Raw genomic sequence first — 18,766 nt, forward strand, 5'->3', positions numbered from 1 at the left:
TTTTTTTTCTTTTTTTTTTTTTTTTGGTATTAGGGATTGATCCCAGGAGCACCTAAGCACTGAAACACAAGCCACATCCCAAGCCCTTTTATTTATTTATTTATTTATTTATTTATTTATTTATTTTGAGACATGTTCTCCCTAACTTGCTTGAAATCTTGCTAAATTGCTGATGCTGACTTTGAACTTGCTGTCCTCCTATCTCAGTCTCCTGAGCCACTGGGATTGCAGGGAAACACCATTGGATCCAGCAGCATAATCTATTTAAAAACAGGTGTTTTCTGGTGTGTCCAATTCTTTACATGCACTGTACACTTAAACTGTAATTAATAACTCCATTCATTTAATTAATAACTGTAACCCTGGAAAATCAAGCGCTACAAATAAATATAGTGAATCAGAACTAGGCCCAGCATTAGAATAGTATATATCATATATAATATGTATTTTTAGTTTAGGTAATATACTGTATGACTAATGAGAATATTTTCTGAATATTCAATAAATGCTTATTTTTCATGGACAAGCACTTCATATCTTGCCCCACAATATGTCAAATTCATAATTGTAACATATAATAACCTAACATTCTTACCTTGAACATTTTGTGAAAACTGTGAATTGTACAATCCACACTATCAACCTCAATATTTTGCCAACTTTCTCAAAGTGCGAACAGCTATCCTAAGGATGTTTCTATCTATTTATAATATAAATTCTTTCATTGCTTCAGTCAGTGGTGATTTTTATTTCAGAATTGTATTTCTTTGACATTTTTATAAGTTTTTCAAATCTGATATGTTCAAATCTGATTCTTTTTAAGAATTCAAGGAAGATATCTAAAATTTGATATTCTATACAAAACATTAATGCAATTCTAATAGCAATAAAGAATGATTTTAAAATAATCATTGGAAATATCATTTATTATTCAAATATAATAATTAGAAAATAAAATTGACAATCTTCTGATGTTTTTAGAATAATCTTTTGATGAGAATGACTTAATTTGCTTGTTAATAAACTGAGAATATGATATAAAACTACTTAAAATATATTTGCTAAAAGCTTTGGTTATATAAATTGTAAAATGTATTATTTTATTTATAACTAAAATTAAAATTAATTCAATACAACTCAAATTATCAATTACCTTTAAAATATTATTCTGTAGTTTATTTTTAAATTTGCAATCTCATTTTCTTTTGCCCTATCAGTTACTCATGTAAGTAGTAAATTCTGCTATAACTAATATCCACATCTACAAGCATCTTTTGATGGAAAGTTGTAATGCTAGAGTTAAGATAAATAAAACATAACTAAACCTTGTCACTTGAAAAGAAATTTCACAAAATCTAAAGTTTATCTTCCTCTTCTTTCCAAGAAGTAGCAAGATAATTTTCAGACTTTTATCACTATTTATTGGTATTATGCTTTTTAGATTTCCTAAATGATTCATAATTATTACAGATTCAGTATTTGCTCTCTGAATAATAGTGTTTTAATATTAACTATTATATAAATTGAGGATTTTTCATGTTGTGAAAAATGTCTCTGGCTTCAAAAAGTTGAGTCTCATAAAGGTAATATTAAAGCAATCCTTTCTTTCTTGGTAATCTGAATTAAGGAATCTGTAACTAATGTAGTATCAACCATGGCAAAATATGAAATGAGAATGTACACTTGGGCTTTAACTTATGTATTTGTGAATTACAGAATTTAGTTACAGGCAAGGGTGACTGTCTCTCTCTTAAATCAAACTGCTAACATCTATAGCTACCGCCGCAGGATAACAAATACGACTATCACTAACTGGAACACTTGCAATAATGGCCTTATCTGAGAAGATTTATTGCTAAGACTGTCTGTAAGGCAGTGTGCAGAAGTCCTTCTACTGGGTAGTGCATGCTAAGCAGCACAAACACACTTATGAGTTATGCACACTATGTGTCCTCCCACAGATACCATATGTATGTAAATATGCATTGTTATGTATCTAGGAAAACAGAAGAAACATGTTGTGGAAGATTTCAGTTAGGCTCCTATCCTCTTGCCCACATAGTTTGAGACTTGTTTTTATCTATTATGCCTTTTCTCTTTTTGTATTCATTTTTTATTTATTTATAATTCAGAACTAAATATAAGCAGCTGAACTCTTCCTTATGATCCCATGCCTCATTTGTATACTTTTTCCTGAATTGAGTTTAAATTAAACTCCTTACAGAACATTATTCGGACCAGTTAAGAAACCTGTAACTAATGTAGTATCAACCATGGCAAAATATGTAATGAGAATGTATTCTTGGGCTTTAACTTATGTATCTATGAGTTACAGAATTTAGTTACAGGCAAGGGTGATAATGCATATTGTCACACTCTTGTAAAGAGAGCTCCCACTTGCTATTCCACATCTACTCACCCTGCTAGCTCTGCTCCTGACACTGGACACTGACCTGTATGGGTCATGTCACTAGATTCCCACCCCCTGTGGCTTCTAGTTAAGTTCCAACAACAGTGAACCTCTTTAGGAAATTGGAGGGTTAAGGAGGGAAAATTATTCCCAGGCTCCCTGAGGAAGTTCACCACGGGATGGCTATGCTTCCTGACCAAAGCAATGTCTCCCCAGTTCTCAGTGCTTCAGCCTCGCCTTTATTTCTTCATCTGTGCTGGAGCAGAAATCTGCATTAATACCTGAGTTTCCACAACACCTCACTTACCCTTTCTAATGAATTCTTATACACTGAAACCTCTTCCAATTATAATAATTTGAATATGTCATCTGTCTCCACTTGGGATGCTGATTCATAGAAAAAACACTTTATATAGGATGTCCAGGAGGATTCATCAATATACTGAAGAATCTAAAACAGTACTGATAGTCATTTAATGAATTTTTAATGCAACCAGCTGATTAAAAAAAAAGATATTACCAGCTTCTGGGATATATTTATTCAACTCTCAGGAGAAACTATAATACAAAGCACAAAATCCAGTGAAAATAATTTAAATTTATCACTAATAAAAAAGCATTGTACAGAGTTAATTCAAAATTAATAGGATTTTTGCAACAGGAATAATTTATCAGCTATTAGAAGATCATCATCTACGGTCAAGATTTCTAACTTATTCAACATAAACACTTCTAAAAAATGAATTTAAACAGATATTTTTCATTAAATACTACATTTCCCATATTCAGAAAAAATAATGAGGCTACACTAGTTTATAATTTCTGTCTACTTGCTTTAACAAATAATGTTAGATTCAGTTGTTACAAAATGTGGACAATGTACAACTAAAAAAAACAACAACAAAAAAAATAATGTGTTTAAAATGGATGCCAAAGCTGGGAATGGTGACATGCTTCTGTATTCCCACCTACTCAGAAGGCTGAAGCATTACCATCTTTTGAGCCCAGGAGTTTGAGGACACCCAGGAAACACCATGAGACCTAGTATGAAACAAAATAATAATAATAATAATAATAATAAAAAAATAAAATGATATACATTTCCTTTTATCTTCATGAAATATGTTGCAGTCACTATGAAATAGCACTTTCAAATCTTGGGTAAGAAACTAGATTAAATGAAAAGAATATTATTCAAATTAAAATGTGAATATAATGTTTACCTTATTTTTTCATTAGCTATGTTTTCCAAACTTTGACCTAAATAGTAATCTATCAATTTCCCCTTCCTAGGTCCACATTGTTAATCACTCAGTTTGTTGAGCTTATGTAGGCTTGCAGGATCTGGCCTTGTCTCAGTTGGTTGATGCATTGTCTAATAAAGCCAGGATCTCTGCCCAGTCCCTATAGGAGTCACTTAGTTTCACCTAGGAGTGGTAACTATATAATGTATCTTCAAATTCCATACTAATTGGAAAAAAATCAATTCTTTTATATCAAAACTTACTTTATCTTATTGCTTCAGCAACTTTATTCCATTAATAAAGAAAATAATAATAATGATAATAATAATAAGTCATTATGTGTCCCCACTTTTCTGATCATGGTACTTTACATAAAGCTCTCTAAAATTGATGTTGCTCATTTTCCACATCCCACAATTTGAGGTGAGGGAGGAAATTCAGGTGACCTCCTTCAGCTTTGCCACTATAATATTATTTCCAAACCATAACTGCTTCACTTTTATGTAAAAACCATCTGTGAATTTGAGGTTCACACTACTCTGTCTGTACATACTCTGAAAATAGGTACATATTTTCTTCAGGTGTCACTTGTCTGTTTGAACACTTAAACCTAAATAATAAACAAATTAATTCATTAAAAATGGAAAAAGAAAATCTTTGCAACTTTTATCCATATTCTTTCTACACAGTTTATCAAACATAAAGATACACACATTTAAGGGTAAATTCTAAATTGCTTGTGTATCTTGGAATAATTGTTTATATATTTGCTAGTAGTTCTTGAGAGAATATTTTTTAAATAATCACAATTCAATGGACAAAAATCATGACATCAAACTTAATAAAACGCTATTTATGGAATGCATAGTTTTTAAAAAAAATTTCTTTGATTTTCCTTCTTGTATCTGGTCCAAGACCAATTCAGAATCAGAGGATGTCATTATTTGTCATGTTTCTTTAGAGGTTTTTAAGATGATAATGGTTTTCAACCTCTCATGGGTTTTTCACAGCCATATTGTTTTTTCATAGTTACTTTTCCACACATTGTCTTCACTGCTTCTCATTCATGAAATTATTTACACTGGCCTTTCCTTCTGACATCAAGCTGGGTCACTCCACCACAACCTGACAGCCTCTCCACTGCTCTTAGCCTTCTCATTCCAGCCCCCACCTAGCATGGCTCTGCACAGCAACCGAAAGAAGTGCTGCATCTAATGCAAAAAAAAAAAAAAAAAAAGGTTGCGTTGTACTTATGTCAACCACTTCCACAGAAACTCAAGTCCATCCTTTCTTTCTCCTTATCAGACTCCTAATGCCCCCATTTTCTCCAATATTTGACAAATACCTCATCATTCCACCTAGATCTGTCAATACTTTAATTTCTTTTGATCCATTCATTTTAGGTCCTCAGTTAACAAAACACCCATTTCTGATGCATCACAAATGTATTCCCACTCCTTTCTTCTATGGCATCAGGAGGCAGAATTAATTCCCTGCAATCTTATGACCTATCTCTAAGATCAATTCAGGAATTAATTCTTCCAGTTGATCCTCTTTTTTTTTTTTTCTCAAAGAAACAGCAATCAGCACTATAGGAAAACAAGCATGAAACAACCACCAAATAGTGAACTCTCCTGCTCATAAGTATGACCTGTTTTTGAGTACCATTTTCTACTTATCAGTGATAAACCTCCTGAAGCTTTTGAATCACTGTTTCATGGATAGACATTACTGAGGGACTCAGTCCCTATATTAACACTACTTCAAACTCAGGAATGGTCTCCTCTTCTTGAATACTTTCTTAATATTATAAATCCCCCACTGACTTCCCCTTACTTAAAATCTTCCTGGCTTTCCTCTGGAGTGTGCTTCACCCTAGTATCTGAAACTAAACAAACCTAGACTTGTTTCAATGCAAGTATACTCTGGATAGGATTTGGCTGGTGTAAAGAAACTGGTGCAGAACTGACCACTTGAACATGCCAAAAGGCCAAGCAAAGAGCAGTTTATTGTCAGAAATCTGGCAGGCTGCCCCTAAGCAGAGAGAACAACGGCACATTTCCTCTAAACCAAACTTTATAAGACAGAATCTAGTAATGCATTGGGGATGGGCTTGGCCCTTGATTTTTTGAGGGTGGAGAGCAAGCTTCAAAACCTCAGGAACCACAAAGGGAACTGGCAGGAATATCAAGCACATTCCCACCAGTCCTTGGAAATGGCAGACCCTGCACTTAGTCATAAATTAGGTTAACGTCTGTGAGCACTGTGGTCAGGGTCCAGATGGGTGGGGGTGTCAGCTTCTATGTCAGTGGGCTCTTGCAGGAAGGGGAAGAGGGGAGCAGGGTGAGGCATCTGGGCAGAATGGGGTCAGCTTGACTTAACTTTTAAGTTAGTCTATAGTTAAGAGGCTAACAGGGGAAGGGGATTCCACCCTACCTTTTGAAAAAAATACCTTTTCTTTTTAACTATCTTTGCTCATTTTTAAATATCCTCTCCTCTTTTCCTTACTGGCCCTACCACTTTGTTTGACACTTTGACTCACAAGATGTTCTTCTTATTCACAAAAGTTTTGAGGATCCTTTTTCCTGGCTGTACCATTGAGAACAGGCTGCGTAGGCAGCGGAACTTGAGGTTAAAAAAATAGTTTGCATTTTTCGGTGGAAGAAAACACTTACATGGGATTGAGCACTAAGAGGTGGAATTTTAGAGAACCAGATGGAATTCAGGGCAACAAAAGTGGTAAAAATTACAAGACTGAAGCCACCCAAGTAATAAATGCTTAAAGAGACAGATTGGTTTAAATATTGCACAATTCATACGTATATCAAAACATCACACCGTGCCCACTATGTAAAATTATTATGTTCCATGAATCAATGAAAGATTAATTTAAAAGAAATAAAAATGCAAAGAAAGCCAATTGCAGATGATACCTCACATACAATGGGTTAAATTCCAATAACTCCATGTATGTCAAAATCATCATAAATTGAAACATGCATTGAATACACCTATGCTAGTTTTATCATAGTTTAACCTAACTTAAATTACATATGCTCACAACACTTACATTAGCCTAGCTGTGCAGAATCATCTACTACAAAGCTGATTTTATATCATATTGAATATGTCATGTACATGCAGAGAGGGCCTTCTGTAGACCTAACAGAATGCAAAAACAAAACAGAAAATTCACAAAGTGCGGAGAACACAGTAAAATTGGGCAACTCCTACCCCAGAGCCATTTCAACTAAAATCATAGCCTGACTTATTATTTTTTGCCTAAAGAAAACAGTATGAATTTCCATTACAAATCTGAGAGGGAATGTTTATTATGATAGTTGCATGGATAATCATTTTAATTCCTTATCTGATACAGTTTAATTACCACCACCTAACTATAGCAGGTAAGACTCATTTGGTTCTGGGGGAATGTATCTGTGGCACCTTAGCTATATGTAATTTGCCTATTTAATTCTTCCTCTGGTTTTGGGCCTCACCTTTCATTCTTAGCAGCATGAAAAACAAGCCAAAGTTCAAAACATGTTTTGGAAATTACCCCAAAGCAAATGTGCCTCTGGTGTTCTGCTGCTCTGTGGGTCCCCAGGTTGTCTTAGATTTCAACTAAGTAAATATTATCACACAAAGATTTTTAATATCTTCAATGAGAATTATGTATATTTCTTAAAGTATTATGAGTTGTTCTTTAAAAACATAATGACAAAGAATGTTTCTTAAAAACATGTTCATGATGTTCCTGATGATGGAGCAACTTGTGATTTTTATCTCTATCTGATGACATAAAAGCAATGTGTGTTTAAGTAGAAACTGAACTTCAATTCTTGAATTTCGGTCTTTTCCTGAGCCAGCAATATATAGTGGTCTACATTCCTCCAATGCTAGTTTGTGGAGGAGAGCCACTATGTCACCAGGGTTTTGGATATAGATAGGTAAATGTCATGAGATATTCAACACTTCAAAAAGATAGGCTTTGTGTTAGATGGTTTTGCCCACCTGAAGGCTGATATAAATGTTCTGAGAAGGGATAAGGTGGTTGCACTAAGCTATGACATTCAGGAAGGTCAGGTGTATTAAATAAATTTTTACTTTATTATATTTTCAATTTACAACAAGTTCACCAGGAAGTAACACCATTGAAGATGGAGGCACGTCTCTAGACATATTTACAGTGATATATACCAAAAAACAGCCTCAGTAACACACTGGAAGTGTTATGTGATTAATTAGATTCAGCCCATAATATATAGTTTCAAAATCAGCTTTCCAGGCTGTATAATAAAGGTTGTAAAAATGTTCTCTTGATATGTGTGTACATTTAGGCATATTGTATTCATTTATGTTCATTTCCAAATAATAGACATGCACAAATGATTTTATCATATAAATAACCCATTATAAACTTGCTAAAATAACTATTGCAAACATTTGTTATGTATGATAATATTAAAATATTCAAAAAATCTTTTCAGAGAGCCATAGTTCTTTATAACATAGCTATCTTTCAAATTGAATGTTTCCTAAATTGGAATTTGGGGGGGTTTCATTGGAATAACTTCATTCTTTTTCCTTGCCAATGTTAAAGAATAACAGATTTTTTATTGTCACTATATGTTCATAAGAAATCATGATATATTCACAGGAACAACATTTACAAACATTTCATTTAACTCTGGTTTTGCAAATTTCTCTTACTATTAAATAAAATCCTCTCAGGTATAATATAGTCTATGAAAACAATCAAACAACTAAATTTATTCCAGAAAGAAAAATAGAGTTGTTTCTCCAGGAGAATGAAGAACTGAATCTCATAGACTTTTTTTAGCAGGTATGCAGGATCAATCACATCAGCTAGGTTGAAAGGCACTACATAAAAGCAAGAGTCTACTTGTTTGTAGTATGAATTAGAAAGCTGCTTATTTACTTGTATAGTTTATTTTACAGTGAGTCTTTTTTTTTCTCAACTTTCATTATACTTCAGACTTTTTTCCAAGTAAAAGTTAGCAGTCAATACTCAAGTCTATCTTCTGTATTCCTGAGTTTTAAAGTGTAATATAGAAACTATTGAGAAATTTAATTTGTTTGGATGTTTATCTGTCAATGCTGAAATTAATCCTAAAGATTTATTTTTTCCCCAGTGAGAGTAAACATTTTATTTATTTAGGTTATACAATTTAAAAGATAGAAGGCTCACCTTAGTATTTATAGTATATAGAATGCTTTCCTGACCTATGAAGAGATAGATAAATCTAATTATTTAGCAATCCAAGTTAAAGTACATAATCCTCTCCTCAAAAATAACCAAGTGAAAAGAAAGGAAAAAGGAAAGAAGGAAGATAAAAGGAGAGAAGGAGCAGAGGGAGGAGAAACGGAAGAATGGGAAAAGACATGGGGGCTTTGTTCCTGGAGAAATGAATGAATTATCTCATGAGAAGTTATTTGCAAAATGTGACCAGCACACAGAAGATTTTTGTATTTCAGTTTTAAGATTATGAGATTCTCTTGGGAAATCTAAAATGTGGCCCAATTAGTTGAATACTTGAGTTCATTTGCTGTCCTCTATGTACACACAAGTCTCATTGCTAAGTCAGTGGGGAAGAGACAAATATGAAATTCCTTTCCCTCTCAAGAAGGTAGTGTTATTTCTATACGCAGTCAATAAAGAGGAGATGACATAAAAGCCCCTGAAATGTATCTTTATAGGTCCATCCCTTGCCACCTAGCATGTTTTGATAATTAGCCAAATAATAGGATATCCTATTGTTCTGAAATAGTTTCTCACTTTGTCCTTGAAAGGTATTTAATTGTGCCTTGGAACAGTATCTCAAGCTACTTTCTCTACAGTTTTGCTGTATAAATGGACAAATGATAAGATTTCTAGATTATGTTTCTGATGTCAAAGAATGAGTAGTTAACTACGTAGAAGTTTGTGGTAAAAAATCCATAGCAGATTCACACCCTTCCTACACTTACTTATCAGGCTCCATCCTGCTTTAAGGATTTGGGGGTTTGCAGAGCCCTCTAGCAGAAATGTCAAGAAGTGAACCTTTGAGCTAACTCCTTCAGACTACTCTCAAATGTTATGTCACTGAGGTCATTCAGTCTAAAAGTGCAGCATACCTTCTCTCCGAACACTCCTTATTTTTCATTCTTGCTTTCTTTTTTACCCTATTTTATGATCATATTTATGGAATTTCTTCTCTTTTCCTTTTTAAAAATTTGTTGGGTATTTGTCTTACATCTCTGAAAGGCAAGCCTTTAACAGTGTGTGCTCTCTCTCTCCCACCCCCCAACATAGCCCCAGAATCACAGTCCCAAAAAGAGAACTTAAACCCTCAATAAATTTTCAGTAAATGAGTGAAATTATTTCAGTAAATGAGTGAACATACCTCGGTTGGTAAAATATAAAATATAGAAAACCCTCCATTAGTGTTAATTGTTGATGTTGTTATTTTATTTATATCACTCAAATTAGTTTTTCTTGACAACAAAGGATCCCAAGATCTCATTTGATTAGCAGAGCAAAAGTTTGTCATTTTACACATCAAATACCTGATACTGGAATGTGAGAAGCTCTGCCATCATAGTTACAAGGCCTTGGGCTGACAGAGAGTGATATTGAACAACTTGCAGTATTCCTTTCAAACAGAGGGCCTTTTGCTATACCTTGTATTCTGTATCATAAGGGAAGAGTGACAATTCCTGATTCCTCCCTTTCAGTGGCTAAGATAACAAAGTTCCTTTTATGTATACTGTTTTCTCTGCCTGGAATATCCTTCTCCCAGATTTAATTCATTTAGTAAGTAGCTGTTTAGGCTTTCAGTTTGGGATGAGGTACCGAGCAAGAAAAGGCTTCCTATAAGGTACAACCTGTTGGGTAAGCCATTCTGGTCACTGGGAAAATGATCCAAGGTATGTTGTCCTATTTCAAATTACTATGGCAGGTAAGAAAGATTTATGGAATCTTTCACATTACTGACAGGAATGTCATAGACCCTTAAAGTAGGAGGCAATTTTGGAGACTTATGCATCCTTCTTTAGAAAATTATTTCCTCTTTTTAAAAACAGAAATCAGCTGCTACTGATCCCTTATAAAGACTGAGAATGATAGGATGCCAGAAATCCAGGAACCTGAGCTGTTTACCACTCTAGCAATAACACCCCTACATATAAATTGGTGGTGACAGGAGATGGTCTCTAATGATTTTGAGGGAACTAGTTGTAATTAGGAAATTGGCCATGATTCCTGTGAACTTACTGCGGCCTCAATATTCCTTTTTTGCAATTACTTCTATGATCTCATAGAATTCCAAAGAAGTAGCTTCATTAAGAAACAAAACAAAATCAAGGATGTTTTGGTGTGTATAACTGAAATACCATTCCCTTCATCTTGTCATCTGATTTGGTTTTTGATATTTCACTTTGTGTTGTAGTCTAAATACAACATATCAGAGATATCAGCCCTGAGTTTAGTAGGTAAAATGCTGTCTAGCATGAGGGCAGAAGATGCTGCAGCGCTATGTTTCAGATCTTCAATGTATGTAGAAGAGTGTGTGGGTTACACAGGCAACGACCAGTTCTGGCAGCTCAGGATCCTTTTGTCACCTTTACCTTGGCTCCTTTGTCAAATGAGGAGGAACTTGAAAATATTCCTTTATGTTTCCATAATAGGATCTGACAGTGAAAATCTAGAAGAAAAAGAGAATGAAATCTCATTTTTCATCAATATCTGTATGGAGACAGTTGAAGTCCTAGGTTGAGGTGTCTGGGCTTCTTGGGATGAATCCTTTCTGGTGTTGTAGGCACATGGGACTCTCTATGGCACTCTGTCTGCAATTCTTATGGAATATCTTTTGCCAAAGAAAATAAAGATGAGCACTGATTTATAAAGCATGGTCTGAATAGTAATTATTTGAAAATTATAGATGTAAATATAGAGTATGTATAGTTAAGTGGAAATAAACAACTTACAGTCTTTATTATTACTAATAGAAAAAGAATTTACTAATCAAACATACCTGTATAGTCAGATTAAGACTTGAATTTAGTCTGATGTTTATAAACATAAAAATGCAAGTAACATATTTGTTAATTAGGCTAAAATCCAAAATATAAGTCATTGTCTCTAAAGTAATTAAAGTGGGGCTGTGGTTGTGGCCCAGAGTAGAGTACTTGCCTAGCATGTGTGAGGCATTGAGTTCCATTCTCAGTACCACATGTAAATAAGTAAATAAAATGAAGGTCTATCAACAACTAAGAAATATTTTTTTTAAAAAAATGATTCTACAGTCATGTATAACTAATTAGGACAAATAAAATGTATATTTAAAAAGCCATAAATAAATAAATAAATAAAGGTCAAAAGGACTTGGGATGTACCTAATAGTTAACCACCCCTGCGTTCAATCTCCAGTACAAATAAATAAATAAATAAATAAAGTGATTAAAGTCCCACAGACTCTCCAGAACTAGTGAAGTGAAGAAAAAACAAGAATTGTCTGACTCTTGAGCATGGCTAAAGTAAGGAATTTATAATATATGGACCTGACATTTTTATGGAGCCCATGAACTCTCCATTTTTCAAAAAGAAAATAATTGAAATTTTGTCAAATTCATTTCTAAAATCATAGAATGGTCACTTGCATTATAATCGAAATATAATACAAATCAATGCCATTGAATAACTCACTGTTTATTGACTTCACATTTTACTGGCATTCTACATAAAAGCTTAAACCTATATGCCAATTCACATGCACATATGTGTCTATGTCTACATTCATATTCATTCTATACACACATCAAAAGTTCTTTCATTAATTTTCGGGTATTTTGGAATACCTTCAATTTTTTTGCCTTGATTTAATGATATTTTAATATTTTTTTCAAAAAATATGACATATTTTTAACTGAAATGTTTGGCATGCCAGATTATTAAACACATTTTTTAAAATAACTACATAAAATTGGTGAAAATATATACAAAGGATGCTGAGTAATTTTTACACCTTCATAAACACGTATTGAAACAATGTTAAATGGTAGTTCAAATAAAATATCATAATTTTAAAAATAGCCATGTTACAGACATTATTATTAATATATGGAATTAAAAATGAAAATAGCTAAAACCAGTGTAAAAAAGTGACCCATCAATGCCTAAAATCCTTCTTTGTCAAGATAACATTCTTGATGATAATGACTCAGAAAATAGTCATTCTTGGATTTCACTCAAGGGTTCAAATAGACAGCTTCTGGAGGGGTTAAACCTGATTTGCATGACATGCTTGGCAAGTACACTAGAGCCCACTTTATGAACCAAAGCAATACAAAGAAAACTTTTGCTCAAATGGAAAGGGCAAACCCTGAGCAGTGATCAAATTTGGAACCTATTCAGAAGGTATCATTGGTTATGGGGCATCTTTGATACAACTGAACAGAAAAGGGAGCTTGGCTGAGATACAGACTGAATGTCTTTGTTTCTTTCTTGTTTTTTTTTTTCCCATTCCAGCCATTTTTATGTAGTTAAATTCTTTTATGCTTTACAATTGTCAGATTAGTTAATCTTTTCCTGATTACTTCTTTCATCTTTGAATCAGGTGGAAGTGGAAACAGGGCTGAGAGGCACTTCTGAGTTAAGCAGCCTGGGAAGGGAAGGTCACCAGGCAGAGCTCTGGCCAGGACTGTGACATCCTCTCCTCCCTACAGGTCACCATGGGGTCAAGAAGGCTCACTGAAGGAAACCCATGCCCACTTCATTGACCTTATTTACCTTATTCACAATGTGTGTAGGAAAAAAATAAAACAAATAAAACAGAGAGATAAGAAAAAAAAAGACACCAGAGGGAAATCTAGCCTCCTAGGTCTACAGCAAGAGGAAATAGTGAACACAGCTTAATATCTAAGCAGATAAACAGAAGACCTCACTAAAGATGCAACTTCTCTTTCTCTTTTGGTTTCCAACAACAATGTACATGACATACTGTAAGACAAAAATGTACATTTCAAAGGGACAGAACAAGGGAAAGAACCAAGATGGAGATATGGCAGGCACTGGAATTACCAATCTTAGAATTTAAAATAACTGTAATTAATATGGTAACTTCTGATGGGAAAAGTGAACGTCATGAAAAATTGTTAATGCAAAGCAGAGAAATAAAAACTCTAAGAAAGAATAAGAAGGAAATGTTATAAATAAAATACAGTATAACTGAAACAGGATGTTAATTATTATTTCAGTTACAAAACTAACAGGCTTTATTAACAACTTTTTGCAAGAAATTTGTGAATATCTGAGAATTTAATGCTTGTTCTAAATATCAGTTTTCTTTTGGAATAAAATAACATTGAGAGTTACAGGATTTCAGTATTATTTTGTTTCTAAGTGTTAAAGTTACTAGTGAACATTCTCTCTCTCTCTCTCTCTCTCTCTCTCTCTCTCTCTCTATCTATCTATCTCTTTCTATATATATATATACATACATATTTTATGCTAAGTGTTAATAATTTGATTTGGTTATGATTTTGAATCAAAGCCTTTATCTGGCTCTGTGAGAACATAAAAAGGTCTCCATGCCAAAGTTGTGATTAACTTTATAGATTCAAAGAATTATGGAAATGCATTGTGCAAAATGCCTACTTGCCAAAATTATTCCATGACCTTGTGCTTAGGAAGAGTTTTAAATAATTCAGTGATGTATTGAATGAATAAATTTGTATTGCTTGTTACTCTAAACAGTCATGCATTCACTTTTCCTTGCCATTTTTAATAAAGCCTAGTTTTCTAATATTCATGAAATATTGCATTTCAATTAAATTACATAGGTTTTGAGAAAATAGTTTGCCCTAAGCTGTTTAGTGTTGACACCTACTGTCATTTTACTTTTTCTTTGGTATAATGCCCAAGGAAGCTTTGAGTACAACTAATGCAAAGTACTGTCATTCTTTAATGAGATACTTTTTGATCATGTATAACACAATGCTGTCTGAGGAATAGAATAACAAATGCAAACAAAAAACTTTGTTTATGGGATGCAAGATAGAAAGACTGCACGTTTGAAAATGAACTTTGGCTACTTTAGTGGCCATTATATTATAAATTATAATCTATAATTGTTAGAAACACTGGGGTGCCACAAGAAATCAGCCACGTGTTCAAAAGTTACACAGCCAGACAGATTTAAATTTTGCTGAAGGGTGTGCTACAAAAAAAAAAAAAAAAAAAGTAAACAAGCACACTGGACAGGAAGTCTGCCCAGATTTTTATTCCTATTGCAGCTACTGCCCCTTGCCCTGATAGAAGGGATTCGGGGATATAATCTACAGGGTGGATTAATTTAAATTTGGGGAGGGCAGAGGGACAGTTCTAGGTACAATTGGATCACCTAGTATACTGTAGGAGATATGATCATCAGAAGACTGAGGATGAAGTGTGATATGTTGGGGGGCTGGAAATGACTACCTTTAAACCACATCATTTTGTGACTTAATAACAGCTCTACCAAAGTACACACTGTGGAATTTGGTTTCAGATTACAGGAAACACACTTTTGTTACATTTTCAGAAACTCAGACCACAAATTTAATTTAGAAGAGAGACAATCTTACATAATCACCTTAATTGCAAGCATTTGTATAGAAAATACTGTCTCACACTTTTCTTTCTCTCACCCACATTACCTGTCTTGTGGTTCATGAATAAATGGGTGAAGAGACCAAGATGATGTTTGAATTATTGGGCTAATTTAACTTTTCAAAACCATGCACTGTCACACAGGTTGTATTCACTAACCTGTTGAATCTGTCCTGTATTTCAAGACATTCAGGCCGTAAATAATGTTGCCTTTCCCAGGTTATTTTATTCCTGAATCAGGAAATTAGTTGTACAAAAAAAAAAAAGACACTAAAAATAGAAATTGAAGCCAGGCACACCTATAATCCCAACCTCTTGGGAGGCAGGAGCATCCAAGTTCAAAGATAGCCTCAGCAACTTAGTGAAACTCAAGGTGATCTAGCTCAGAATAAAAAAATAAATAAAAGGACTGTGGATGTTGCTCAGTGGTTAGAAACCCCTGGGTTCAATCCCTAGTACTAAAAATAAAATAAAATAGCAACAATAATAATTCTGCTTACAAGGTCTTATTGTTTTAACATATTATCATTTATTTAATTACAATAGAAGTACTTAATGAACTGGACTTATCATAGCATATTTTTAGTCAATATTAGTAATAATGAAATAATAATTGCCATATTATTAAATAAAATAATGTAAAATTGAAATGTGTGATGTTTTATACTTAAAATATCATGAATCAATAATATATACATATTAATAAGACTTTGCCATTTTAAATTTTCTATATGACATTACTGAGTTTGATAGCTTTGGCTCATTTCACATTAAAATGACTGGCATTTTCATAACAAAACATCCCTTTCAGGTGTCCTCCCATTCATATAAGTTCTTTTTCTAGAAAGGCAGGTGTTTTCATGCTACTGGGATTTGATGCCACAAAAGAATTTTAAATCTGCTTCATTGCAGAGGGTTAGAAAAAGACACAGACAGAAATCTGCCATGAGAATTTTGGAAAGCCTTTTCCTTTTGATGAAGAGCAAGAAAAAAAAATCCCCTATTCATTTATTCACATTGATTGACTTGATCTACATTGTAGCCACCATTCAGAATAGAGTAACTTCAAACACACATGGCCACTCAATTGTTTCACATAGTTGATTAATAGACGAATACACAATTATATATCCAAATAAAGTACAAAATACTCTATGTATAAGCAATCTTACATTTATTTCCCTAGAGTTTTTAAAAATATTATCTCATGGATACAGAAAGCCAATTTTCTCAGCTCTTGGGCAAAAGAATCATTTCATCCCCAGCTATCTAAATGGGAAGACTTCTAAGTTGGTACTTGAGAGTTCTCCCCTTTGGTGCACAAGCACTGTATAGTTTCTTCTCTTTCAGTCTTTGGGAAACTGGTGAATACCATGAGACTGCTTGATTGTTGCCTCATATGGCAAAAAGTACTAGTATAACCACCCTTGTTGTAATGGTACAAAGACAACTATCTATCATACTAGAAAAGAAGTACTCTTTTGCTGACATTGAAGAAGTCAGCTGCTACTTGGAAGAAGGTCAAGTAGCCACAATCAGAAAGAGCCTCTAGGAGTTGAGAAATCCCCAACAGATAGAAGAATATGAAGATTACATTTCTACAACTAGAGAGCACTCAAATGATCTCAAGGAACTCAGACCTTAGATGAGATTATAGCTTCAGCTAACAACACCTTGACATTGGTCTAGTAAGACCATGAAAAAAGTATCCAGGTAATCCTTGCCCAGTTTTCTTACTACCATAAAAAGTGACATACATATGTCACTTTTAAGTGTTGAGTTTGTACTGATTTGTTATGCTATAATAGAAAATTAATAAAATACACAAAACTTTTTTACAATTTTTAAATCTAAATTATCAATAATATGCATTGGAAATACCACGATCTAATATGTTTATATATGTGGTGTGTGAATGTACATATATGAACACCTACAATAACATAAATAGATGCTTATAGCACATGAGCTACAGAAGAGAGATATTGCCCTAAATAAAATAAAAATTTAAATTGATCAGTGTTATATAGCTTTGTAAGAATTAGGAAAAATGACTACAAAAGTAAACAGATATAATACAGAAAATGTTGCTTATTATATAATTCTAAATTTCCACCAGGACAAAATGAACACATGAGCTATTCAAAGGAATGAAATACAATTGTTTTGAGCAGTACAATTTTTAATTTTTTAAAATATTTTAAAATAATTTTATGTCAAAGGAAACCAATATGCAATCATATGATAAAAATAAAATTTGACTTTAGATGATGTCAATTTAAAAGTCAGTACTCTAACATATTTGTTAAATTTTTTATTCCTGGAAATACAAAGATAACTAAATAAAAACCAAAATTCAACAATAGGGCACTTTTTAATGTTTTCTGAAATTAAGCACTTAAAATTCGGATTTTTAAAGAAAATAATTTCCACAGATTATTGTGCTTATGTTGTTTTTTTTCATTTGACATACATAAGGATGACTTTTTATTTCTCATTTTACCTATATTGTATCTTTTGACAGTAAATTCTGGGATAGAGGCTTAGAGTAAGATAATCTTTCCCATTCTATATTTCATATTATTACCCACACCTACCACTGTGCCTTGAAATTAAGCACTGGTTGGTCTATGGTTAAACTATTAATACCTTTTACTTGACAAGTGTCATTTAGTTAACTTCCTTGAGAAAATTAAAGATTCATACCCTTTCAAAAATATCTAGTTTTATTTTTACTAGAAATGTGTTTAAGTATATAGTTCTGCAATTTATCGTTTTAATTTAAATTTTTATTTTATGGAATTCCAATTTCTGATAGAATATTTATATGAATAAATATAGATTCTCCTAATTTGTCTAATATATTTGAAGTGCATTTCCTAATGCTAAATCTTGAGAAATCCATGGGTATCCTAATCATTCAACTATTATATGCAATTCATTAGACATTGGGGAAAACATGATTTTTTTTTTTCTATTCAATGTGAATGTAAGGTAATTTCCCCAACACCTGTTATATATCTTCTTGTTGTGACTTAATTTCAGTTGACAAAGTGAATGCCACCATTTTATAATATTCAATTTACACAGACACAAAAGGACCTTTCATCTTTCCCTTGGAATTTCAAAAGCCTAATATGCTCATGTTGCAATTCATATTCTTGGTTAACTTCTCAAGTAATTAAAAAAATATTTCATGACAGAGCCAATTCTTCAGTTGTCTGAATATATACAACTCTTATTTCTTAACATTTTGAACTCTGGAGCATAATAGATTACATTGAATACATATACATACTCAATTTGAAAATCACTACATTTATCAATTATTCATACTATTTTTTCTTCATTGTCTGTGGTCATAGAAAGCCTGTTTAATAGAATATCTAAAATACATTTAAAAGGAGTTATAAGATATCTTTGGTTATAGACCTTTTTTTTCAAAATTATTTTCAGAATGCT

This window comes from Marmota marmota, unplaced genomic scaffold, assembly GCF_001458135.2.
Source record: "Marmota marmota marmota unplaced genomic scaffold, marMar, whole genome shotgun sequence".
Taxonomy (NCBI): Eukaryota; Metazoa; Chordata; class Mammalia; order Rodentia; family Sciuridae; genus Marmota; species Marmota marmota.